The sequence below is a fragment of the Marmota flaviventris genome, chromosome 17, assembly GCF_047511675.1.
Source record: "Marmota flaviventris isolate mMarFla1 chromosome 17, mMarFla1.hap1, whole genome shotgun sequence".
Lineage (NCBI taxonomy): Eukaryota > Metazoa > Chordata > Mammalia > Rodentia > Sciuridae > Marmota > Marmota flaviventris.
In genome coordinates this window covers 36,559,700-36,585,838 of record NC_092514.1, presented here as the reverse complement: position 1 = coordinate 36,585,838, position 26,139 = coordinate 36,559,700, and the positions used below count along the sequence as shown (strand labels likewise).

The following is a 26,139-nucleotide window of genomic DNA, read 5'->3' as shown; positions in this document are numbered from 1 at the left end:
TCCCTTCCCCCCACTTCTCTTCTTCTTCCTTAAGTGCCCTCTCTTTGTGTGCCTTCTAGAAAACTGTTCTGCCTACCAGAGAAAAATAGAAACAGAAAACTCCCCTTTATTCACCCTCCTGGGCTCACAGCGCCCCTCTTGACCCCGACCTGTGCCCGTGCCTGCTGTCCAGGGTTCCTTGCAGGGGAATGGGCACTTCAGCAGGGTGGAAGGGAGACAGGGCCAGGGGAGCTGGCCAGGGGAGTCGGCCTGTACTACAGATCTCAGGAGAGCCAAAGGCCTCTGGGCTTGGTTTCCTGACCCACAGAACAGACCTGCTCCCTCCATGCTGGACTGTCCTGCTACTGGGGTTGAGATGGCAGAAGAAGGCCACCTAATAGCCTGACATCCCAAGAAGCCAACCTCTCCAGCAGTTTCCAGTCCCCTTATACCGTCATCCTCTGTGACCACCCCCCAACTCAGAGGAGAAACACCCCCCACCAGGTCTCACTGAATGAACGCTTACTGTCCGTCGAGCCCCGTCCTTCAAATTTCACATGACCTGCCTCATTTAATCTTTCTTTATTTTATTTTATTTATGTATTTATTTTTGGTACTGGTGTTATAGGAACAAAGGAGGCAAGGCGCAGGAAACAGTTTTATTTGGCTGCAGCCAGCTTCAGAGGGCACAGCTTTTGCTGTAATCAATCAATCCTCTGAACCCCGAGTTCAGGTAGTTTCAGAGTTTTATACCCAGCATGTAAGGGGAGGGGCTCAGAAGTTCTCAGTCTGCAAAAGTTCACATAAAAGCAGCTTTTTCTTTCACTGTTCTGGGCAAGTTAACCCTTCAAGGACCACAACTGAGAAGGGGAGAGCTTCTTCTCCCCTTTCTTTCCTCCCCAGCCCAATTGGTAACTTCTCTTAAAAATGTTAGACATCTCTGTGAAACCCCAGCTCAAAGCCAGAGGCCTTGTTTGCACATTTCTTCAAAGTATTATACTGGATATGTTTGTGAAAAACTAGTAAAGGTTGTCCAGCACCTGGAGTGCTGGTATCTTCTCGGCCAGTGGCCAAGTAAACAGGGCAATATGAAAATAGGAAGTTTATCTACATTGAACTCTTTTGCAGAGACTCTTTTGCTGACAGTCCTAAAATCAGCCATGGTGGAGATTTCTGGAGAGGCCCAGTTAAGACTTTTCAGTTGAGAAAGGGGGTGCCACTTCACTGGGATGCTTAGACACTGAGCTGCATCCCCAGCCCTTTTTATTTTTTATTCTGAGACAGGGTCTTGCTGAGTTGCTGAGGCTGGCCTTGAACTTTTGATCCTCCTGCCTCAGCCTCCTGAGTAGCTGGGTTTATAGGTGTGTGCCCACCATGCCTGGCAGATGACAACTCTTGACAAAATAAAATTTTAAAAGAAAAAAGAAAGAAAGCCCTCAAGGCAGTAGGAAATGAACAACAGTAAATAGGCTCCGGATGAGAGTTGGCACTTACAGGAAAGGAATGGTGTGTAATGGCTTTCTTTTCTTCCCCCAGTGCTAGGGACCCAAATCAGAGCCTGGCTCTTGCTAGGCAAGTGCTCTACCACTGAGTGACCTGTTTTTTTTATGGCCCTGATCTTGAGGGTGGGGCACCTTCTGTGCAGCACAGGTAAGAAACCTATAGTCTTCCTAAACTAAAGAATTAGAGGACAAAACTTAGAGCAGCCCCCTGATGAAACACTAGACCCCATAGAAGAGAGCCAAAGAGGGGGGGCTCTGGATCCCGTACATAAGTTCTGCCCCAAATCTCTGATCCTGGCAGGAGCAGTGGCACACTCCTGTAATCCCAGCAGCTCAGAAGGCTGAGACAGGAGGATGGCGAGTTCAAAGCCAGCCTCAGCAAAAGCGAGGCACTAAGCAACTGAGACCCTGTCTCTAAATAAAATACAAAATAGGGCTGAGGATGTGGCTCAGTGGTCAAGAGCCCCTGAGCTCAATCCCCAGTGCCAAAAAAAAAAAAGAAAAAGAAAACAAATTTTCAAAATTTGTTGGATATCTTGAAAGCAGTACTTAGGAGGAAATTTATACCATTGAATGCATATATTAGGGGAAAAAAGGGGGGGAAGTTCTAAAATCAAAATTCTAAGTTTCCACCTTGGAAACCGTAGAAAGAAGGACAGGGCGAAGGATGTGGCTCAGTGGTAGAGCAATTGCCCAGCATGTGTGAGGCCCTGGGCTCAGTCCCTAACACTGAACAAAAAGAAAGAAGTAAATAAGGAAGATAATTTTAGCCTAGAACAAGTAGAAGAAAAGAAACAATAAAGGTTTAAAAGCAGAAAATAAATGGAGCTCAAACTTTTTTCTTTAAAAAGATCAATAAGCTAAGCATGATGGCACACACCTGTGATTCCAGCTACTCAGGAGGCTGAGGCAGGAGGGTCACTAATTGGAAACCAGCCTAGGTGACTTGTTGAGATCCTGTCTCCAAATAAAAAAAGAAGAAAAATTTAAAGGGCTAGGGATATAGCTAAGTGGTAGAGAGCCCCAGTTTAATCCCCAATACTAATAAATAAGTAAATATCAATAAAACTTATAGACTGAACTGAGGATGTAGCCTAGTTGTTTAGCACTTTCCCAGAAATCATGAGGCCCTGGTTTGTATCCTAGCACCAAAAAAACAAACAAACAAACAAAACTATGGACCAACAGCCAGGCTAACCAAGAAATGAAAGAAAGAAGACACAATTTAATCATATCAGAAATAAAATTAGGATTATCAATATTAAGCCCATGGTCATTAAAAGGACAAAGAAATATTATAAATGGTTATAACCAGAAATTTGAAAATCCAAATGAAATGAACAGTTCCTTGAAAGATATAAGCTACTAAAACTCACACAAGAAAGAGATAAACTGAATAGGCCAATATCTATGAAGGAAATTGAATCAATAATTAATAATCTTCCAAAAATGAAAACACTAAAAAAAAAAAATGAAGTTGAAGGCATGGCACTACCTGCTTCCAGAGTTACATAAAGTTACAGTCATCAAGACGTCGTGGTATCAGCAGAGAGATGGACGCACAGATCAATGGCCCAGAACAAGAGTCCAGAAGTAGTAGACCTACACAAAAAATACAGTGGGTTCCATGGAGAAAAGATAATCCATTCAACAAACAATGGTCAGCAACTGAGTCTGCATATGTGGGAGAAAAAAAGAGAAAGTGACTCTAGGCACAGATATTATTTCTTTTATAAAAACTAAATCAAGCCAGGCACGGTGATGCACACCTGTAATCTCAGTGGCTCGGGAGGCTGAAACAAGAGGATGGCAAGTTCAAAGCCAACCTCAGCAAAAGCAAGGTGCTAAGCAATTCAGTGAGACCCTGTCCCTAAATAAAATACGAAATAGAATGGGGGATGTGACTCAATGGTCGAGTGCCCCTGAGTTCTATTCCCAGTTAAAAAAAAAAAAAAAACCTAAGTCAAAATGGACCACTGAGTCAAAGTGGGCCACAGACCTAAGTGTGCAATACAAAACTGATGAAACTTCTAGAAGATAGCATGGGAGAAAATTGATGAGACCTTGGTTTTGGTGATGAGTTTTTATGTACCACACAAAAAGGATGATCTAGGGGGGGAAAAAAGAACACAAGTTGGATTTTATTAAAATTAGAGCCTTCTGACCAGGAATGAGTGAAAAGATAGGAAATCTTTAGAGAAATAAAAAAAGCTTTTTTAAAGAACTAAATTGCAGGGCAAATGGTAGTGGGGTGTAGGGAAAAACAAATGGAAATTCAAGAACAGAAATATATAATATTCTGCAGAATGTCAGTTCAGGAAGAAAAAATTTGTGGGCTAAATTGAATAACAGAATATAGGAGATTAGAAACTATTCTGTGTGGGGCTGGGTTGTGGCTCAGTGGTAGCGCACTTGCCTCGCATGTGTGAAGCACTGGGTTCAATTCTCAGCACTGCATATAAATAAATGAATTTTTTTTAAAAAGGTTCATCATCATCTAAAAAGAAATTTAAAAAAGAAACTATCTTGAAAACAGATGAATAGAAACTATTCAATCTAAAGAACAGAAAGAAAAACAAGCAAGCAAATCAAATAGCATCTCAGGGGCCAACAGGACAATATTCTAAGTCATGACACACATGTAATTGAAGTTCTAGAAGGAGAGAAAGAAAGTGAGGCAGGGTTAAATATTGGGAGGAAAAAAAAATGGCCAAATATTTCCCAAATTTGATGAAAGACATCAATTTTTAAAAATTTCAAGAAGCTCACTAAACTTCAAGCAGAATAAATTTAAAGAAGACTATACCAAAGCATATCAAATCAAACTGATGATACCTGAAGAGCAAAGAAAATCTTGAGGGGCGGGGGTTGCGGCTCAGTGGTAGAGCGCTCACCTGGCATGCATGAGGCACTGGGTTCCATCCTCAGCACCACATAAATATAAAATAAAGATATTGTGTCAACTTAAATTTATCTAAAAAAATAAATATTAAAAAAAAAGAAAATCTTGAAAGCAATCAGAGAAAAATAACACTCTCCATACACAGCATCAAGAATTTAATTGACTGCTAACTTCTCATGAAAAACTATGGAGGCCAGAGGATAATGGAACAACATCTTCAAAGTGATGAAAGAAATTCTGTTTTGTTTTGGGGTGTTTTTTTTTCCCTAGTTGGAGCTATCTTTTCTATGGAAAATCTAAAATAAAATAATATTTTGAAGAAGAAACTACTCTTCAAAAATGAAGATGAGGGGCTGGGGCAGAGGGTTTAGTGGCAGAGCACTTGCCTAGCTTGTGTGAGGCATTGGATTCAATCCTTAGCACTGCATAAAAATAAATAAAATAACAATTTTTTTTAAAAAAGGAAGATGAGGCCCTAAGCAACCCAGTGAGACCCTGTCTCAAAATAAAATATAAAAAGGGAATGTGGTTCAGTAGTTAAGTGCCCCTGGGATCAATCCTGGTATGAAGAAAAAGGAGAAGGAGAAGAAATAATAAAGACATCAGGAGGAAAACTAAGAAACTAAGAATTTGTCCATTTGTCCCGCATTATAAGACACGTCAAAGAGAGTTCTTCAGGCAACTGGGAAATGAATGTCACCTGAAAGCCCAAATCTTCAAAAAGGAATGAAGATCTTTAGAAATGTTCCCGCTCCCTCTCTTCCAGCCACCATCTTGGTTCCACTTTCTCCACACAGGTTTGGAACAGAATCTGACTGTGACGAGTCAATACCAGAGCTCACAGAATAAGACTCCACACGAGAGACCTCGAAAGAGCCACCTGGAGGCAACAGCTGAAGAACCGGTGAGTGATCAAGATAGTCAGAATGAAAAGAAGGGACAGTGACTAGGGGTGTGGCTCAGGGGTAGAGCACCTGCCTAACCTGCTCATGGCCCTGGATGTGATCCTGGCACAACACCAAAAAATAAATAGATAAATAAAGAGGAAGGCTGTGTCCAAACTGGGTCTTCAACAAGGTATAGGTGTTGCTAGAGTCATTACCTGAAAATCTAAGAATATCCTGTCATCCACAAAATCAGACGTCTACAAGAGCCCAGCTTGGAATGCCTACAGAGTTCTAGGGGAAGCCAGGATTGGGGGTTTCTCTCAGTGAGCACAGTTAGCAGCTGTTGAGAAATTCAAAGTTCAAGGTGAAGCTGTCTCCAGAAGCTGGGCGTGGTGGTGCATGCCGGTAATTCCGGAAACTCAGGAGGCTGAGGCAGGAGGATTCTGAGTTCAAAGCCAACCTCAGCAACAGCAAGGCACTAAGCAATTCAGGGAGACCCTGTCCCTAACACTGTCCTGTGGAGTTTATAAAGTTGGTGGCTGTAACACATGTCATGACCAGCATAAATCACAGGGGACGGTAAGTGGGGACAATGGTAAATGGTGGAAAATAGAAAGTGAAATGATGCAATATTGCCTCTAAGTAGACTATGAAAACCTAAGGATAGGCATTGTAATCCCTAGAGAAACCACGAAAAGTGGGCAGAAAGAATAAGTAAATTGAGGTGGGGGAATCTAAAGAATTTTTAAATTAATCCAGAGAAGGCAGCAGAGAGGTCTCCCTCGACTCTTCAGGGGACACGCAGGGGCTGCACAGTGGCTGCAGCTTGGCATGTAACGGGAGGAAGGTTGGAGAAGAGGCTGGTGGGGAGGGGTCAAGAGCCAGGCAGTTGCTTGACGGAGAGAGAATGGGACCGGTACTGGCCTAGCAGTGGGCAGAGAGAAGTCCAGAAGCATTGCAGAGACATCAGGGCAGCAGGTGCCTTGGGACTCCAGACAGCCTGGAAGTGGGGGCTGAAAAAAGGTCAAGGGCCTGTGTCTTCCCTCAGAGGCCTGGAGAGGCTGCTGTGGAAACCAAGCCTCCCCAGGCCTCCAGGGACCAAGGCTCCAGCCAGGCCGTACCAACAGGCATCCCTCCATTCCCTGGCTGGTGCCCAGTGGGCACCCTGCAGAGCCGTCTGGCTCATCTGTGCTCTCTCCCAGCTCTTTCTAGGAGCACCTGGAGGTATGTTCCCAGCTCTTGCACTCGGTACCTCCTCCCTGACCTCCCTGGAGAAGTTGAGGGCAGGGCTGCTCTCCCGCCATGCTGTGGGAGCTCCAGGAAGGTGGGTGCCTGTTTAAAGACTCATGATGTCCTGAAGCTGCTGAGCCTTGCGATGCTGCTGGCCCCGCGGGCCTCCTGGACGGGCATATCGAGCCTAAGTCGCATCTCTGTAAGCCCAGACTATACTTGTCCCTGGGCCTTGAACTACTTGAGTCTCCTTGTGTCACTCAGTGGCAAAAGTCAGTTCCTTAGCTTTTGCCTGCAGACCCATGTGCTATGCCCAAATCTGCCTAAGCCCCTCTGGAGCCTCTGCTTTGGGCTCATCACCAAGTAGAGTGACAGATGCATCCCAGCTTGCCCGGGACTCAGCACAGGCCCTGGTTTTAACACTGAAACCCCTTCATTCCTGGCAAACTCGGGCAGTTGGTCTCCAAGTGACACAAGAAGGGGAGCTGATGGGCAAGATGGTGGGTCAGTCACATTAATGGGACCCCAGCCAAGGGGTCCCCATTAAGGCTTCAGAGATTGAGGGAGGCAGTTAGAGCTTTAGTCTAGGCCTCTGGTGAATTGTGAATTTCTAAAGGAGATCTGAGGAGCTCAGTGGTAAACACCTATCTCGCATGTGTGAGGCCCTGGGTTCAATTCTCAGCACCACATATGAATAAATTTAAAAAAAGGTTTATCAACAACTAAAAAAAAAAATTAAAGCAACTAAATAATTGAGAGAGAGAGAGAGAGAGAGAGAGAGAGAGAGAGAGAGAGAGATCTGAGAAATCCAACATAGTTTATTTAGGAAACCTTGTTCCAGATTCCAAGTAACCAACCTTCCCATAATCCTAGGAGAAACTAGAGGATGTCAAGACATGAAGAGTTTCACAAGAAAAAAGAAAATTTTAGAGAAGAAAAGACCTCACACATTGAATATTCACAAATCCCCACCCACCCATTTAACAGATAGGAAAGATGAGGTCAACAGTTAAGAAAATGAACTTTTCAGGAGGCTGAGGCAGGAGGATCTCAAGTTTAAAAGTTAGCCTCAGAAACTTTGTAAGGCCCTAAGCAACTCAGAGAGACCCCATCTCTAAATAAAATATTTAAAGGGCTGTGGATGTGGCTCAGTGTTTAAGCACCCCTGGGTTCAATCCCAATACCAAAAAGAAGGAAAGAAAATGGGCCTGCCGTAGAGTAATTCAGGCTTAAATCCTAGCACTGTAATAGAAGAGAGTCCCCCTGGGTGGTGGGCAACTTTGTCACGACATTCACTCAGTCCTTCAGTCTTTGCCATCTCCCCTGGTCACGGGGAGCTCATTACCTCTCCTGGCCACTACTGAGCAGGTCTCACTGACAGGAAGCTCTGCCCTGATGTGGGTCTGTTCTTCCTCCGTTTTTCTTCTCCCCTGAGGTGCGCAGAATAGAGTGAATGCCTTGTCCTCCTGAGAGCCTTCAAGTGCCTGAAGATGACATGCATCCTCTCAGCCAAAGGCCCTAGACAGATCCTAATATGAACTGACAATCACTACACAGAAACCCAGGCTCAGAGAGGTGAGGTAACCTGCCCAAGTTCACACAGCTAAGCAGAGAATGAGCCACGTCTCTCAACTCATGATTGTCTGGATCTTTCCATGGTTCCCTGCTACCAGCACTCTTTGTTAACTCTCTTTCTACTCCTATCTTTCTTGTCTAGGGCTGCCATGAGGAATTACCATCAACTGGTGGCTCGAAACACAAAAATTCAGAGGCTAGGAGTCCAAAACCAAGGTGTTGGCAGGGCCATGCTCTCCTGAAGGCTCTGAGGAAGAAGGCTTGTGGACAGTCCTTAATGGTCCTTGGCTAGGAGGACACACCCTCCAATCTCTGCCTTCAGCTTCACTTGACCTTCTCCCAGTGCGTCGGGGCCTTCGGGTCCTCTTCCCTCTGTGTGTTCCAATTTCCCTCTTCCTATAAGGACGCTATTCCTCGACGTATGGTCCAACCTCACTCGCTATAATCTCGTTGTAACTTAATGATATTACTAAGTCCCTAGCTCCACTAATGAGGTTGAGACTTGGATGCATCTTTTGGTGGGATGACACAATTCAATCCCAGACCAGATGCGAACTGGCTCAGCAGGAAGAAGCTGCTTGGGTTCTGTGCCCAGGGAGGAGGCTGTCTATGCCCAGGCTGGGAGGGAGGGCAGGGCAGAGCCCACAGGAAAACTGGACCCCGGGCCCTGTGAAGGCTGAGAGGCCCCGGGCTCAGGGACAGAGCCCCAGATGGGAAACCTGGGTCGTTCTGGGTCACCAGACTGTCTCGTGCTTTTCCCGGCTGCTGCTCCGTCTGTGCGCCAGCCTGCAGGAGGCAGGCTGTGTGGGCAGAGGAAGGAGAGAGGCCTGCCCGGGCCACTGGTGGTGATCCCTGGGCAGGTCCCAGCCCCCGCTCTGAAGACACTCCCGTGATTCTCGGGGCTGCTGAGCTGATCTCATCTTTCAAGCAGCAACTCAATCTGAAGCCCAGAGGATCCTTGGCAAGGTCCGGAGTGACTGGGAAGGACAGGAAATTTTCTTGAAAGAAAGGAAAAGATAGAGAGGAAATCTCTCAAGGCAGGGTGCAGCTCTTTCCTTTGTCAGAGTGTCTGCACCTTGGGACTTAACGAAAGCCCTGTGGGTGTCCATTCTAGTGACTCAGGAGGCTGAGGCTGGAGGATCACAAGTTTGAGGTCAGCCTCAGCAACTTAGCAAGATCCTGTCTCAAAAAATTAAAAGGGCTGGGAGGTAGCTCAGTGGTAGAGCGCTTGTCTAGCATGTACAAGGCCCTGGGTACAATCCCCAGGAACCACCCCACCCCCAACACACACACCAGATCTACCCCCCTGACTTTTCAGTCTTCTTTGTATTCTCCAGCCTGCTCGCATTGGGTCTTGTGTTACTTGGAATAAAAATATCCTAATCAACCCACCTTAATAATGCTCATTCTAGTGGCCAACTGCAGGATTCAACAGATTAGATCACGAGCTTGTGAGCTTTTTGAGGACAGGGACTGTCTTACTCATATGTTGTCAGAGTAGCTGACCCATCCGTGGAGTCAAACAATTGCGCAATTAATATCATGTGCCAATGCCCCCCCTAAAGGATATAAGTTCCCCTAAAGCTTGTAAGGTTTTTAAAAACTTTTTAATAATATATTGTAGCTAATCATAATAACTGGTTCATTTTGACATACTCATACATTCATGGAATTTAATTTACTTCATTTTAATTTCCCGTGCCCCTGCTAAGGTTTTTGATTGTTAGTTTGTTTGTTTGGTACTGGGGATTAACCCATGGGTGCTTAACCACTAAGCCACATCCCCAGCCCTGGTTATATTTTATCTTTTTTTTTTTTTTTTTAGCTGTAGTTGGACACAATACCTTTATTTTATTTATTTATCTTTAGGTGGTGCTGAGGATCGAACCCAGGGCCTCACACGCGCTAGGCAAGCACTCCACCACTGAGCCACAACCCCACCCCCATAGATTTTTTTTTGAAACAGGCTTTTGCCAAGTTGTTCAGGGCCTCGCTAAGTGGCTGACACTGGCTTTGAACTTACAATCCTCCTGCCAAGCCCTGAAACCACTGAGATTACAGGCATACACCACGGTACCCAGCTCACTAAGATTCTTAATAAATGCTAATGGAGAATATATTCCAATAAAGCTAATCTTACCTCTTCTTCCTCCACCTCTACCCTTATCCTAAAGTGTGGATACTACCCCTTCCTAGCTCCCTGATTAACTGAATAATTGAGTTAGCAATATTCGTTGAATACCTAGCATGTGCCAGGGCTTGGCAGTCAAAGTTCAGTGATGAACAGGAGCAGCACGTGGAAACCACCCTCTGAATCCCAGCAGTCATAAAATAGTGGGTGATAGAGTTACCATGGAGATGAACAGGAGCCGGAGGGACGCAGGGCAGGAATAGCTAACCCTGACTCAGAGGGTCACACCAGGCTTCTCTGAGGAAGTGCTTGCTGAGGATACAAGAGTGGGCTGGGTGACCAGACGGGTGGGAGAGGGTCTGGGGAAGAGGAAGCAGCCCGCGTAACGGCAGGGTGATGTGGAGGAACCTTGGGGCGGGGGGGTGGATTGAGAGGAACCAGCCCAGGCTGCATGGCCCAGGAGGCTGGAGGGCAGAGCAGGAACCCTTCTAAGCCATATTAAAGCCCAACTTGGCCCCAGAGCAGAGGAGGGCCCTGAGGGGGCAGGGCTAGCGCAGGGCCTGCTGACCCTGCCTTGTTGGGAAGTCTCTCTCCATGGCTGAGGGGTGGCAGGGCCCAGAGGTGTAGCCCTTGCCCTGTGACCTAAACTCAAAGAGGAGCAATGGGAAGGAGGGAAGCAGGCCGGTTCCAGGATTGTCTGGAAGGCGAAACAGTGTTGGAGTAGCCATTGGGAAGGAGAGAGAGGGAGGGGTCCAGGGCAGCTGGGAGAACTGCGTAGCCATTCCCAGGACCTGCACAGGAAAGAGCAAAAATAGGCATTCACGTTGTCCCCCTCCTCCCAAGGCCCAGGAAAGCTGTCTCAGCCCCTAACTCCGGGGCTTTATGGTGGACACCAGAGCCAGCCAGACTCTGGCTGGGTCTCCACGGGAAGAGCCGAAGAAGAAACAGTCACTGTGAAAAAGAGCAAGGAAGGTGGAAAAGGTGGGTGGAGGTCCTTTGGGAGACGGGGAGTAAGGAAACAGGGGACTTTGGCAGAGGCTGCCACGCAGAGGCAGGGGGGATTGGAGTTGGAGAAAGTCCATAAGTTCTGCTAGTTGTCCCTGTAATCCCAGCTACTCGGGAGGCTGAAGAGCGAGGCATCACAGTGTGAGGCCAGTCTGGGCAACCAAGTGGGACCCTGTCTCAACATAAAATATTAAAAAAGAGTGAGTGTAGCTCAGGGGAGAGTGCCCCTGAGTTCAATCCCCAGTATTGCAAAAAGAACAAAATATTTTTGCAGCATTATCATTGTAACCCTCCTGTGTTCATTTCCTCAGGCCACCATAACAAATCACCCAAATGGGTGGCTTCAAACAACAGAACTCTATCCTCCCACATTCTGGAGGCCAGAAGTCGGAAATTAAGGTGCTGCCCAGGTCACACCCCCTCTAACGTCCTAGAGGACAGCCCTTGCCGCCTTTTCCAGCTTCTAGACACAGACCCATATCAAAGCCATGATTCCCAAATATTTCCTCCCATTCTGTGGGTTCTCTTTTCACTGTCCTGATGGCCGAAAGTCTTTGAAGCATGAACGTCTTTCATCTTGATGAAGTACAATCGATACAGTATTTTTTCTTTGTTAGCTTGTGTTTTTTGGTGTCATATCCAAGAAACTTGCCAAACTTAAGATCATGAAGATTTCCCCCTGGATTTTCTTCTAAGGGTTTTATAGTTGGGGCATTTAGGTTTATTTTTTATGTCTACCCAATGTTTTGAGCGTGCTAAACCGAGAAGGGTCCTCAGGTGGCAATGTAGTAAGAGTAGCCATGGAAGGCCCCTGAGGGCTTTGGAAGAGGGCACCCACTCACCTGTCTGGGTGCTATGGGCTTCGGGGGAGAGTGCTCCTCCTGGGAGGGGGTCCTCATGCACAGCTGAGAGGACTTCACAGGATTGCAAGACTCAGGACAAAACTTGATCAAGACTACAGGGCTGAGAGGCTGGATCTCCAGAATACACCCCAAACAGAGGGAGCTGGGGCAGCGGGTGGAGTGCATGGCCACAAATGGATCAATCAATCCACCAGCCAGAGAGCTGGACAGAGAGGTGATAGTGGTGGAAAATGGCGAGTGTCTACTGAAGGTGAGCATGCGCCTTGCCCATGACTCAGCAACTGCACATCTAGGTCCACATCCGATGTCAATGGGCACGAATGGTTCCCTAGACAAAAGAATGTTCACAAAAGCACTGTGCTTTGGTGCTGGGGTTGGAATCCAGGGCCTCCCGCGTGGAAGGCGGGCGGTCTACCACTAAGCTACACCCCAGCCCAAAAGCACTACACTATTCTTCTATTCTTCTTCTCCTTCTTTTTTTTTTTCTTTGGAGGGGGTACTAGGAATTAAACCTAGAAGTGCTTTGCCATGGACCTACACCCCCAACCTTTTAAATTTTATTGTCAGGGTCTCACTAAGACTGACCTCCAACTTACCATCCTCCTGCCTCATGGAAACAACCCCAATGTCCACCAACACTCATTTAGAATGAATAAATAAATTGTGGCCTGTTTATATCGTGGAATATTATGCAACAATGAGAATAAATAAACCACAATGTGAATAAATCTCACAATCATAGCATTAACTAAAAGAAGTCAGATTGAAAAGAGTATATATTACATTATTATGTGAGTATAAAGTACAAAGCAGGGAAGTTAATCACAATAGAGTCAGAGTAAGAGTCACCCCGGTAAGAGGGACTAAAGAGGGATGGGGCAGGGAGCTGTTTATAATTTCTTTTTATTTTGAGACAGGGTCTCACTAAGTTGCTGAGACTGGCCTTGAACTTGCAATCCTCCTGCTGCAGCCTCCCAAGTCGCTGGGGTTACAGGCTTGTGCCACCACACCCAGTTATACCCTCTTTCTTGATCTGGGTGCTGTTTGCATAGGTGTATTCACTTTGAAAATGGTATATTTATGACTTTCCCGGGGGTGGGGGGGGGGCATGTGTATTGTATCATAATAAAATTTATAACAACCAAAAACAGAACAAGCAGAAACTGGGTGTGATTCTGTGGTCAGGGGTGGGGTCGAGATGAGTCTCCCACACAGCTGGTCCAGGGTTCCTCTTCCGCGTGGGCTGACATGCGCCCAACAGAGGGGGTGGGCTCTTAAAGCAGCAGGACTCTGACAGGCAGAGACAACAACCCCTTCCCTTCCTTGCTCAAGTAGGTGCACGCAATTAGGAGGTGACTATGAACAATAGCGGCGGGGGGAGGGGTCAAGAATCAAAGTGAAGGGGCTGGAAGTGGCCCCGTGGTTTTGTATGGTAGAAGCTATTGTGTTCATTCATTCATTCATTTAAATTTTATTATTTGGGTACTAAGAATTGAACCCAGGGGGACTTTACCATTGAGCTACATCCCCAGATCTTTATTTATTTTTTTTTAATTTGGGGATAGGGTCTCACTATGTTGACCAGACTGGTCCTAAACGGGGCTCCAGTGATCCTCCTGCCTCAGCCTCCCACGTAGCTGGGACTACAGGTGTGTGTACCACTGTGCCCAGTGCTGTCATGTTCTTAATGGCTGCCTGGCCAGAGATCCAAAACCATCCCTGTAGCCGGAGTCTGGGGTGACTTCTCAAAGAGGGGACTCCTCTGAGTCTCATTCTGTGCAATGTAAAGGTGACCTGCTCAGGGGTTCAGGCAAATAAAGCAAATGCTTTATTCTGGCTGGGTGAGAGGCAATTGGGAGAGGTGGGGTCTGTGGTTCTGGAGATTTCCTAAACTGTCTAGATGCATTCAGATACTGTTGTTTTCAAAATGTGGTGCAGGCCAAACAGAAAGATCTTGTCTATAGGTCCCATCCGGTCCTTGGCCACCAGTCTGAAGCCTCTGAATGAGCTTATCTACAAGGTGTGTCCAGATATAAAAGAGTGATTTCTGTAATTTGGCAAATAGGTGATAGACCATTGCTCAGGAGCTGCTATCACAGAAGGTGAAGCATCCTCTGAGCCCCCTTCCTCTCCAGTAAAATCTATCAGTGGGACACCCTGGGAGCCTCCCCTGACTCCCAAGTTCTGGGAGAATCCCAGGTGGCCAACAGCCTTAGATGTGGAGTTGCACCATGGCCAGAGCAGGAAGCAAGCAGGAGGAGGTGACTTCCTTTCTGTGAACACCTTCTAGGCACCAGGCACTGGGCTGGTCCCTTAGCCCATGTTGTCCTTATAACAATGCTTTTAGAATATTTATGGTGATTGTCCCCATTTTACTGAGGGGGAAAAACTGGTCTTAGATAACCATATCCTTTAGGATGAACTTGTGTCCGGTCATGCAGATCCTAGGCTCAGAGAGGTGAAGTGACTCATTTAACGCCACCCACCTGGGCAGTAAAACATTACCCATGACCACCCTTTACTCATTCTTTCAAAAATTGGTCTTGAGGACCTGATGATCATTCAACAAATATTTTCCAAGCACCTGCCAGCCTCTCCCTTGGCCCTGGGGACATGACTATGAGCAAATCAGACAATAATCCCAGCTCTCGTCCGATGCACATTTCAGGTGGGGAAGCGGAGAGCGAGCAAACAAATAAGCAAATCATGTAGCAATGGGGGAAAAATAAATCAAGGAATAAAATAAACCAAGGAAGGCAGGTAGGGCTGTGGTGAAGGTTGTTGGGTTCAATAGGGGGAGGGGAAAGGCCACCTCATTGAGCAGTTGACATTTGAGATTAAGCCTGAAGTGAGAGAGTGAGCCTTGGTGTCTCTGAGGGGAGAGATTCCAGATAGAGGGAACAACACCGGTGCTGAGGTGGCGTGGCGCTGGAGTAGGGGAACCATGCAGAACAGGGACAGAGGTGATCAGCCAGGGCTGGGAGGGGGAGCACTGAGGGACCGGTGACACGGGGCTTGCAGGCCATCGTAAAGATCGGCTTTTAGTCTGAGTTAGTGGGAACCATTGCAGGGTTGAGAGCAGAGGAAAGGCAGGACCTTTATGCTTTTAACACCGTCCCTGCAGCTGCTGAGTGGACACAGACTCTAAGGGGCAAGAGAAGCCGGGGGACCAGTAAAGGAGGCAACCAAATTGCAGTGACCAAGCAAGAGACAATGTGGCAGCAGAGGTGGAGAGAATTAGAGACTCCAGATATATTTTGAAAGTGGACTTAACAGGATTTGCTGATGGATTGGTCATGAAAGCGAGACCAAGAAAAAAGCAATGATGTTTGGACCAGAGTAGCCGGAAGGTTCCAGCCGCCACTTCCAGAGATAGGAGGAGTAAGGGTGGAGGAGGTAGGGGGTGAATCCAGAAGTTCGGTATTGCAGGGGTTAGTTGGAGATGCCTCTTGGATTTCCACGTGCATGTGCTAAGGCAGCAGGGTACTGTGGACTTGGGGAGAAGCCCGGCATGGGAGCCTGTCCGTGAACTTGAAGAGCTCTCAGACTTATTGGGAAGGCAAGACCGCCTGGTAAAGGTCCCTGGGGCCCTCTGGACTCTGGAGCAGCCCTCTGTCCCTCAGAGCAACCACTCTCCAGGTTGGCCCCACGGAGCCCGCCTCCTGGTATTCCCGTCTTACACAGCTCCCTCCACAGGGAACAGGGATGAAGTGCAGAAGAATTAAGCTATGGCGGAAATCCTGGATGGTGGTGACCAAGGCCAGTTCATAAAGAAGTCGTGGCTCCTTGCCTGGCTTTCTCTTAGCTCACTTGCTCTGGGGGAAATCAGCTGACATGTCCCAAGGATAGTCCAGCGGCCTTATGGAGGAATTAAAGATTCTTGCCACTTGCTATGTGACTGACCCGTCTTGGAAGTGGATTCTCCAGTCACAGTCGTTTTGGTTTTATGAGGCGGGGTCTCACTGTGATGCCCAGGCTGGTCTTGATCTCCTGGGTTTAAATGATGCTCCTGCCTCAGCCTCCCAAGTAGCTGGGCCTTCAGGTGTGTGTCCATACCTGGCCAATCAGTCTTCAGATAAATGCGGGCCTAACAGACTCTGAGACTGTAACTTTGAAGCAGGGCCCAGTGGCTGACCCAACCGACTCCATTTTGTTCCTCTCTGACTCTTTTCTTTTTGCCTGTTTTTTCCTTTTTTTTTTGGTACCAGGGATTGAACCCAGGGGTGCTTAACCACTGAGCCACATCCCCAGCCTTTTTAGATATTTTATTTAGAGACAGGGTCTTACTAATTTGCCTGGGGCCTCACTTAGTTGCTGAGGCTGGCTTTGAACTCACGATCCTTCCGTCCCAGCCTCCGGAGCCGCTGGGATTACAGGAGCACACCACCACGCCTGGCTTTCCTTTCACCTCTTTTAACTTTTTTCTTTTTTCCTTCTGAGCCTTTTTTTTTCTTCAGTTTCCTTGTATTCCAGGAACCACAGGTCTGATTGATAAGCATCTTGATGCAAGGGACTGAAAGTACCCTCACGCAAAGGCAGGGAAACCACCCCGTGATGAGACTGCGCTCCTTAAGTGGGAGCAATTACCCCATGGCAGAACAGGAGACTGCCCCCTGCACAGAAGCAATCATCTCCTGTGGGAACCGAATCGACCCCTTGATCGGACCCCTCGAGCCATGATGACCTTCCCAGAGATTCACAGAACCAGTCTTGCGATAATGATCAACCAGACCATGACCTGACCAGGATGACCTACTCTGCCAGCCATGCAAACTTCCCTGCATACCGGTCCCCAACAGTTGCCTTTGTTCCTCTTTTCTATTAAAAACCTCGAAGTTTCTGTCTGCGCCTTGAAGACAGAACTTTAGTCACTGTACCTCTCTCTGTTCTTCTGTGCATGGCTACGCTGATTGAAGCTGCTTTCTTTCTTTCTTTTTTTTTTTTTTAAAGAGAGAGGGAGAGAGAGAGAGAGAATTTTTTTTTAATATTTATTTTTTAGTTTTTGGCAGACACAACATCTTTGTTTGTATGTGGTGCTGAGGATCGAACCCGGGCCGCACGCATGCCAGGCGAGCGCGCTACCACTTGAGCCACAACCCCAGCCCCTGAAGCTGCTTTCTTGCCTCTCACCACTGCTCATCTCTTTGATTGGCATCTTAGGACGGGTCTGTTGGGATCCCCAGAACTGAGACTTTTGTCTGATGACTCTGGTAATCAACCTCATGAGAGACCCTGAGCCAAAAGTGCACCATTTACAGATTCCTGATCCACAGAAACTATGAGAGGAAAAAAAAAAAGTATGTTGCTTTAATCTGCTGGGTTTGGGGGTAATGGATCACACAGCCATCGCTGACTGGTGTGCTTGTTTTGTTTTGCAATGTTAAGAACATCGATATGGGCACTTTCATAACTAACAGATTGTCACCTACCTGCAGCTCCTCCTGTTGCTGTGGGGCCACAGCCAAGCCTTCAGCTGCTCTGCCTTGCCCGGATCCTCTTTCAGCTTCTGGGACTCCTGGGCCAGGAGTCTCAACAGAGTGCCAGCTGTCCTACAGGACCCATGCATCAGCGAGAGCAGACGCCAAAGCACTAACACAGGCCTCAGTCCGCCTGGTGAGTTCCAGCATGTCCTCCCTCTTCCCACTTCACATCTGTCTTCCCAAACGCCAGACCTGCAGGCATGAGGATCCAGCATCGGTCAAGCTGACTACTGAGACCACTAATTGTAGGATATGGAAGCCCGGATGCAAATCTCACACACCTCAAAGCCCTTCCGTTGCAGAGAGCACGGGGGAGGCAAGTGCCAAAGGGACTCTCACTCCCTGCTTGATCCATCAGTCTGGACTGAGCTCCACTCAGGAGAAGCCCCAGGCCTCGCTCTCCCCACGGAGATGGTCTGGAGACCAGAGTCTAGCAGCCATGGCTTTGGAGTTTCACATCAGTCTGGAATCCCAGACTCAGCAGTGGCTGGCTGGCTATGTGACCTTGGGCAAGTCACCTCACCCATCCAACCTCGGTCTCCTCTGCTGTCAAATGGGAATTTAAGGCAAACTAATGGGATTGTGGCACTAGATAAGGTGTGTCAGCTCCTGGCACACAGGGCCATCCAATAAATAAGGGCAATTATTATGATGTGACCTCAGGGCCCATGACAGATGGACTAGGACTTGGATGGGGAAACCCCAACACTTTCCATGGTCCCTCCAGTTCCTTTTTGTAAATTCCATTGTTGAGTCTCCATCACCTCTTCCGGTGCCGTGAGGAAGACAAAAATAGGAGTTCACTTGAGCAGAAGTCTAAAAGATGCCAACACACAGGAGATTCTAAGACAGCTGAGCGGGCAGTTTGAGCTGGTGTGGACCTCGGAGGTCATCTCGTTCAATGTTTTCAACTTCTTTGTGAATAAGAACCATCTGTATATTCCCCAATCCTTGAATATACCAGAGTGGCCAGAGGAAATTGGGTCCAGGACTGGGAAGCAAAGAAGTTGGCAGAGTTTTCAGAGTTTTCGGGACCAAGGAAGAAAGAGCTACCTCTATATGTCCAAGTCCATTCACGCATCTATTTATGTGTCCGTTCCCATCCATCTACACATCTCATTAGTTATTTAGCAACTAGCAAACTTTCTATAGCACTTACTATGTGCCAGACTCCGTTCTAAGTGCTACAGATATCATTTATGAAGCACCTACGACATAAATACAAGTACCTTGTTTCTGTGGTCACATTACATTGGCCCAGCGATGCTGCAAAGTAGCTGTTATTGTCCTCATTCTGGGGTTAGGAAACTGTGCCTCACAGACTTCTCAATGTCACAAATCGAGCAAATGGAGGAGCTGAGATTCTCACTGGGTTTGTTAGCTCCGAGGCCCACCACTGCTGGCCGGACAGAACCCCTGTCAGGGCTGAGGCCACAAGGGATAGAAGGCCTCAGTTAATTTGAAGAGTTGGAACTGAGAGCTGACCTACAGCGTTCATGGCTTTCAAAGTTCTTCTACCCTAGGAAGGTCCACAGGATCTGCCAGTAGGTGTTGGAGAAGCCTTTTTCCACCTTCTTCATGTTAAAGGCGAGTAAACTGAGATTTGAGAAGTTAACGGTGCTGCCCAAGACCCCAGCAGGTCCTTTCAATATTTGACGTTCTTTTCAGGAATCCTCTCAACTTTAATTCTGAGGCTCCACTCTGAAGACCTTATCTAGTCCTATCACCTCCAGAAGACCCCACCTCTAGTCACCTGTCACAGCCATAGCCCCAGTCCTGCTAAGACAGTGGTATAGGTTGCTGAAGCTCAAAGAAAGTGCCTAGATCACATCAATATTTATAGCAGCTCAATTCACAATAGCTAAGCTATAGAACCAACCTAGGTTCCCTTCAACAGATGAATGCATAAAGAAAATGTGGTACGTATACAGAGCAGAATATTATTTGCTCATAAAGAAGAATGAAATTATGGCATTTGATGGTAAGTGGATGGAACTGGAGACTATCATGCTAAATGAAATAAGCCAATCCCCCCAAACCAAAGGCCGAATATTCTCTCTGATATTTGGATACTAACTCACAATAAGCAGAGAGAGGGAAGAATAGAAGTTTACTGGATTAGACAAAGGCAAATGAAGGGAAGGGAGGGAGTTGGGCGTAGCAAAGACAGTAGGATGAATCGGACATAACTTTCCTACATTTATATATGAATACACAATCAGTGTAACTCTACATCATGCACAACCACGTGTAAGATATGTCAAAATACATTCTACTATCATGTATAACTAAAAAGAATAAATAAAAAAATTTTAAAAGAAAGTGCCTAGAGATGACATATAAGACATAAATAAAGATTTATGGAGCTATGATGAACAGATAACACCTCTCTCCCTCACTGTGCTTCACCAATCAGTGCCTCTTCTTCTTCCCAGCATTTTGTCCAGTGGTGGCTGGCTAATGAGTGACACATTTCTTTTCCACAGTTCCCTCAGTTCTGTGCCAGTCTCCATTAACAGAGGGGTTTTATCTGTTAGGCTGCAGAAGCAGTGACATCATCAACATAAGCTTGTGTGACCAGCATCCCAAGAGCAATTGCCCTGGTATACATGCAAGAAAGTAGCTTTCTACAGATGAATCTAATTTGTCCTAAGTTCCATTGTGCATAAGAGAAATCCAGTGTCCTTCAAGATAATGTGTGTCTGGACATTCTGGCCCAGACTTGCTCTCATTGTTCTCTTAACTTGGCTAGATTTGGGGGGGAGCAGAAAAGGGGCATCCAGGGACATTCAGGGAGTGTCCCCCTTTTCTTTAAGGACAATATATCATCACAAGCTGGGTATGGTGGTGCATGGGACTTGGGAGGCTGAGGCAAGAGAATTAAAATTTTGAGGGGCTGGGGTTGTGGCTCAGCAACAGAGCACTCACCTAGCACATGCCAGACACTGGGTTCCATTTTCAGCACCACATAAAAATAAATAGGTCAAGCTGACTATTGGGACCAAATAAAGGTATTGTGTCCAACTACAACTAAAATATATATATATATTAAAAAAAAGTTTGGGGCTGCAATTATAGCTCAGTTGTAGAGCACTTGCCTCACACTTGTGAGGTACTGGTTTCAATCCTTAGCACCACATAAAACATAAATAAATTAAATTAATAAAGATATTGTGTCCATCTTAAAAAAAAAGAAAGTTTGAGGCCAGCCTCAGCCTCTTAAAACCTCTCAATGAAGATTAAATCTCAACACGTGGAACCCTGGAGGACACAACCAAACTATATTCGAACCTCAGCATTCTGCATCTCTAAGGCAGTCTTCCCCCTGCCCCCAGTCCTTCAAGCCTGAAATCCTAGAGTGAAATCAGTCTCGACAATAATAATAGCTAACATTCATTCATTCAGCAAGTATTTATTTGACTCTGGCCCTGTCTAGGTGCTATAGATGAGGTAGTGCACAGAGAAGGGCAAACAATGGACAGAATCCCTGTCTTCTTGGAGCCTGAGTTCTGGTGGGATGTAGTTTATCGGGGACCCAGCATCAAACAGCTCTGAGCTGTAATGCTATCACAATGAGGAAACCCAGAGGTTTGATTATTTGGTGTAGCAATAATAAAAACTCAGGGCTGGGGGGGCTGAGGTTGTGGCTCAGTGGTAGAGCGCTGGCGAGGCCCTGGGTTCGATCCTCAGCACCACATAAAAAATGAATAAATAAAGGTATTGTGTCCAACTACAATTTAAATAATATTAATAATAATAATAATAATAACTCCAGCGTCAGACACTGGGTTAAATCCTTTGTTTTTTATTATCGGGCAGCATGGGGTAGGTGAGGACACCGGTGGCTTGAGGTCCAGTTCACTGTGTGACCTTTGCATCCCTCTTTCACGTGTCCTAAAGGAGCGCATTCCTCGGGTGGCTCTAAGACTTGGGAAATATCTGAAATTTCCAGGCTGGACAGTTTCCCAGATTCCCAGAAACCTGGGCGGGAATGCAGAGGGAGGCCATCGGGTCTGGAGGACCAGCCCTGTGTGATGGGAAGCCGGGGGTCGCACTCCAGGGTCAACGCACATCCCCTCATCCCAGACCTCAGTTTCCCCCTCCGCGCCCGCGCGCCGCTCCGAGTCCCCAGCTCCCAGCGCGAGAGCGGTTCCGAGGCGGCTCCGGGGCTGGGTCCGGTGGGTGGCGCCGCGGGCTCTGGCGCCCCCTGCCTGCCGAGAAGCGCCACGCCGCCCCGGAGCGGGCCAGCGGGGGAGCGGGTCGCCGCGCGGTCCGGGCGCTGCTGGGGGCAGGATTATGTCACTAGAGAGAGAAAGGAAATGAGTCACCACTCCACGAGGCTGGGGGGCGGCCTGGAGCGAGTGTGGGGATGAGGCCACAGGAACCCGGGACAATGGCGGGAAGTGAGAGGAATGTGGGCCTGGCTGCAGCTGCCGGTGCCCTCCGCGCCTTGGACCCGAGACCCCCTCACACCCCGAGGGAAGGAGGCCGGCGCAGGGCGGGCACCGAGGGAACCGCGGAGGCCAGAACTCCGGCTGGGTCGGGTGGGGACAGGGTGACTGGAGGAGCCTTGGGGCGGAGGCAAGCTCGGGGCACCCAGGTCATTTGTTCAATCTGTGATTTTTCCAAAACCTTTGCAAGACCCCCCGGGGGCTCCCCAGTGCCCTTAGCACAGCTGGTTTATTAAAACCTGATCCTCGGGTCCCGCCCCGGAGATGCGGATTCTGTAAATCCCAGCATGAATTTGCATTTGAACAACTTCTGGTAGGTAACGCTGAAGCAGGAAACCCCTGACAGCTCTTTGGGGAGGCGACACTCTAGATGAAGTCCAGCGCGTCTTGTTATGTGGTTCCTCCGGCCTCGCCTGCCTCGCCTCATTTCCTCCTCCCTCCACTCGCTCGCTAGCCAGATGCATCTACTTGACTTTTGCTGAATCTCCCTCCACGTACAGGACCTTCCTTTGACTGAAACACCTTCCCCTCACCCCACTGCCTCCCCGGTTGGCTGACTTCTACTGGCCCTTTAGAATCTTTCCCAAGGTGTGTTTCAAAGGACATCATCAACACTGAAATGGCAACCCACAGAATGTGGGTGTTAAGCATTTATCTGACAAGGAGTTAGTAGCCTGAATATATAAAGACCTCCTGCCTGGTGCCTTAGCACATGTCTATCGGTCCAGTGGTTCAGGAGGCTGAGGCAGGAGGAACTGCAAGTTCAAGGCCAGCCTGTCAATTTAGTGAGAAACCATCTCAAATATATTTGAAAATGGGCTAGGAGTGTAGCCCAGTGGTAGAGTGCCCCTGGGTTCAATTCCCAGTACACCCGCTCCCCCCAACACACACACACTCACACCAAAAATTCTTAAACTTGTCCCTTAAGCAAACGAGTGGGATCTTTCTAGGAACCTGGTTGCTAGCTCACAATGCCTGCAACATTCTTAGCTTTTACTAGATGTTGACAAGTTCCTCTCCAAAGTGTCTCTGAAGCCATAGGGGTCATATTGTTTCAAATTTCAGAATGGATCCAATCTTAAAAATATAATATGCTGTATTATTCCATCTATTCTTGAAAAGACAAAACTAGAGCAGATGGAAAACTGATCAATGATTGCCAGGGGTGAGGCTGGTGTGGGGGTTGTGTTTATAAAGGGAGAGAACAAGGAGTTTTAGGAGTTGTTCTGTACCCTGGTTGTGGTGGTGATCACACAAGTCAATACATGTGTTAAAATTTTTTTAACTGCACAAAATGAAAGAAGAATTAATTCCATTGGATGGTAATTTTCATATAAAAATGTAAATATTACATGTAAAGGCATCACTGAGCACAGTGGCACATGTCTGTAATCTCAGCTACTAGGGAGGCTGAGGCAGGAGGATCTCAAGTTTGAGGTCAGCCTGGGCAACTTAGTGGAACCCCATCTCAAAATAGAAAATTAAAAAGGGCTAGGGGTGTAGCTCAACGGTAGAATGCTCATATGTAAGACCCTGGATTCAAACCCCAGTACAAAACAAAACAAACAAAAACCCCTCTAAAAAAAATTTTTTTTTAAAGTGGAGTTTAGAATGGCACCTCATAATCAAATAGAAGTATTTCTTCTACAAAGTATATGAAAAATTACATTGATTGGGATAAATTAAGTTTTTTTTTTTTTTCTCAAAAGAGAAAGCAGTCCCAACTCACTTATTCTGAGGTTACTTTTCAGCAACTCTAATGTCAAGCAAATAGGGGAAATCAAGAAGAGAGTTAAAAAGACCTTGAAGATATTATCCATAGCCAGGCAGCATGGTGGCGCAAGAATGTAATCTTAGCATCTCTGGAGGCTGAAGCAGGAGGATCTCAAGTTCAAGGCCAGCCTTAGAAATTTAGCAAGCAACTCAGAGACACCCTGCCTCTAAATAAAATATAATAAAAGGGCTAGGCATGTGGCTCAGTGGTTAAGCACCCTTGGGTTCAATCCCCAGTATCAAAAAAAGAAGGAAGGAGAGAAGGAAAGAAGGAAGGAAGAAATTATCAATATCCCAAGTTCCTGCACCAGATCACAAGAGATCTTCTCAAGTCCCCCTTAGAACCTATTTACTTTTCCTTTACTCGCTATTGTAAGAAAAGATGATCTGACCTCCTAACCTACAGCAAATTGAAAATTTCAACCTAGAAGAGGAGGTAAGTGGGGAAGGCATGGTGATAACTAAAGTCTGACAAAGTCAGAAAAGTGCAAATAATTATCAAAACCAGATACAGGCTACGAACGTAGTTCATTGGTAGAGCACTTGCCCAGCATGTGTGAGGCCCTGGATTCCATCCCAGCACCACACACACAAGCCCTTTACTGGATACAGTAGTACACAATCCCACTCCTTGGGAGACTGAGGCAGGAAGATCACATTTTCTAGGGTAGCCTGGGCTCTTTAGCAAAATTCTGTGTCAATATTTTTTAAAAGGGGTTGGGTTCAATCCCCAGTACTGGGGGGGGGCGTGTGGAGATACAAGGGGTTCAGGGCTATAGCTCAGTGGCAGAGCACTTGCCTAGCACACTCAAAGGCCTTGGGTTCTACAGCCAGTATAGCAATGGACAAACAAATTTTAAAAATTAAAACACATACAGAAATATAAGAGGGGAATAGAGGGGCTGGGGTCGTGGCTCAGTGATAAAGTGCTCGCCTAGCATGCATGAGGCACTGGGTTCGATCCTCAGCACCACATAAATATAAAACAAAGATATTGTGTCCATCTAAAACTGCAAAATAAATATTTAAAAACAAAGAGGGCAAGAGAGTGCAGCTGCCTCACCTTGGAGGCACCACTGTGCATAGAGACAGAGGCAGCTCTGCTCCACGTGGTCACTCAGTAGCCCCCTTCACTGTGGCTTCCCAGGCTGCTTAGGTGATAGGCCTTGCATGTCCCCTCCTCTCCCCCCCCCCCCCAGGTGAAGCGAACTTCTTCCTCCATTGTTTCATGAGCTTCCACAGTATTTCTCACACTTTAAGCACTTACTGTTTGCTTGTCTCTCCTCCTCCAGGTAAATGTACTCACAACACCTGGCCCAGAACAGGAAGGAGTCCAGGCTTTGGTCTCAGTGGGCAGGGAGAGGAAGAATGGTGGCACAGAGCACTTAAAGAGACCCTTTTGGATTCCATGATGAGAGAGCAAGTTTCTCTGACTCTCCAAGGTTGCACTTGCAGAAGGCAGATAATGGGGAAGGAAACCAGAGACTGCTGGGAGAAATGGATGACCAAGTGCTACCAAAAAATGTCCATGCACTTCCCCAGGGATGGAAAAGCACAGAGGCATGCACTGTGAACTGTGAAGGTCACAGCTTCCTTGTCTTGGCGTCCCCAGTGTTTAGCACATACCTAATACTCAGTAGGTGCTCACCTAAATAAAGTCTATCCAGCAAGTCAATGGATGGCGTGAAACCATCCTGCTATGGAAGTCCAAGACCCATACATGTTGGTTTTGTTTTTGTGTTTGGTTTGGTTTGCAGTGCTGAGGATTAAACCCAGGGCCTCATGCATGCTAGACAAGAGCTCTACCACAGAGCCATGTCCCCAAACCCTGGTAGCTGTTTTTTTGTTTTCTAATACTGGGGATTGAACCCAGGGGGTTTTAACCATTGAGCCACATCTCCAGCCCTATTTATGTATGTATGTATGTATGTATGTATTTATTTATTTATTTATTATTGATTGATTATTTTGAGACAGCATCTCACTAAGTTGCTTAGGGCCTTGCAAAGTTGCTGAGGCTGGCTTTGAACTTGTGATCCTCCTGCCTCAGCCTCCCCGAATTGCTGGGATTATAGGCATGCCTCTCTGTTGGGTGGCTTTTGTTTTTTTTGGGTTTTTTAATATTTACTTTTTAGGTATAGTTGGACACAATACCTTTATTTCACTTATTTATTTTAATGTGGTGCTGAGCATGGAACCCAGAGTCTTACGCGTGCGAGGCGAGCGCTCTATCGCTGAGCCACAACTCCAGCCCTGTTGGGTGTTTGACTCATCAATGTTATGAATCAAAATATAAGGAGATGGCAGCAGCCTCAATGAAGAGATGATTGCCAAAAAGAAGAAAGATTTGTCTTGGGACAA

The 26,139-nt window shown here is 46.9% G+C and overlaps 1 long non-coding RNA gene across 1 annotated transcript in view; it reads right to left on the bottom strand.

Moving 5' to 3' along the window:
* Positions 1 to 25,202, bottom strand: part of LOC114082835 (uncharacterized) — a 34,652-nt gene extending 9,450 nt beyond the window's left edge. Inside the window, exon 1 of the long non-coding RNA XR_003581034.2 lies at positions 25,046 to 25,202. This is a non-coding gene — a long non-coding RNA (uncharacterized lncRNA). The remainder of the gene's footprint in view (positions 1 to 25,045) is intronic.
* Positions 25,203 to 26,139: the final 937 nt, after the last annotated feature.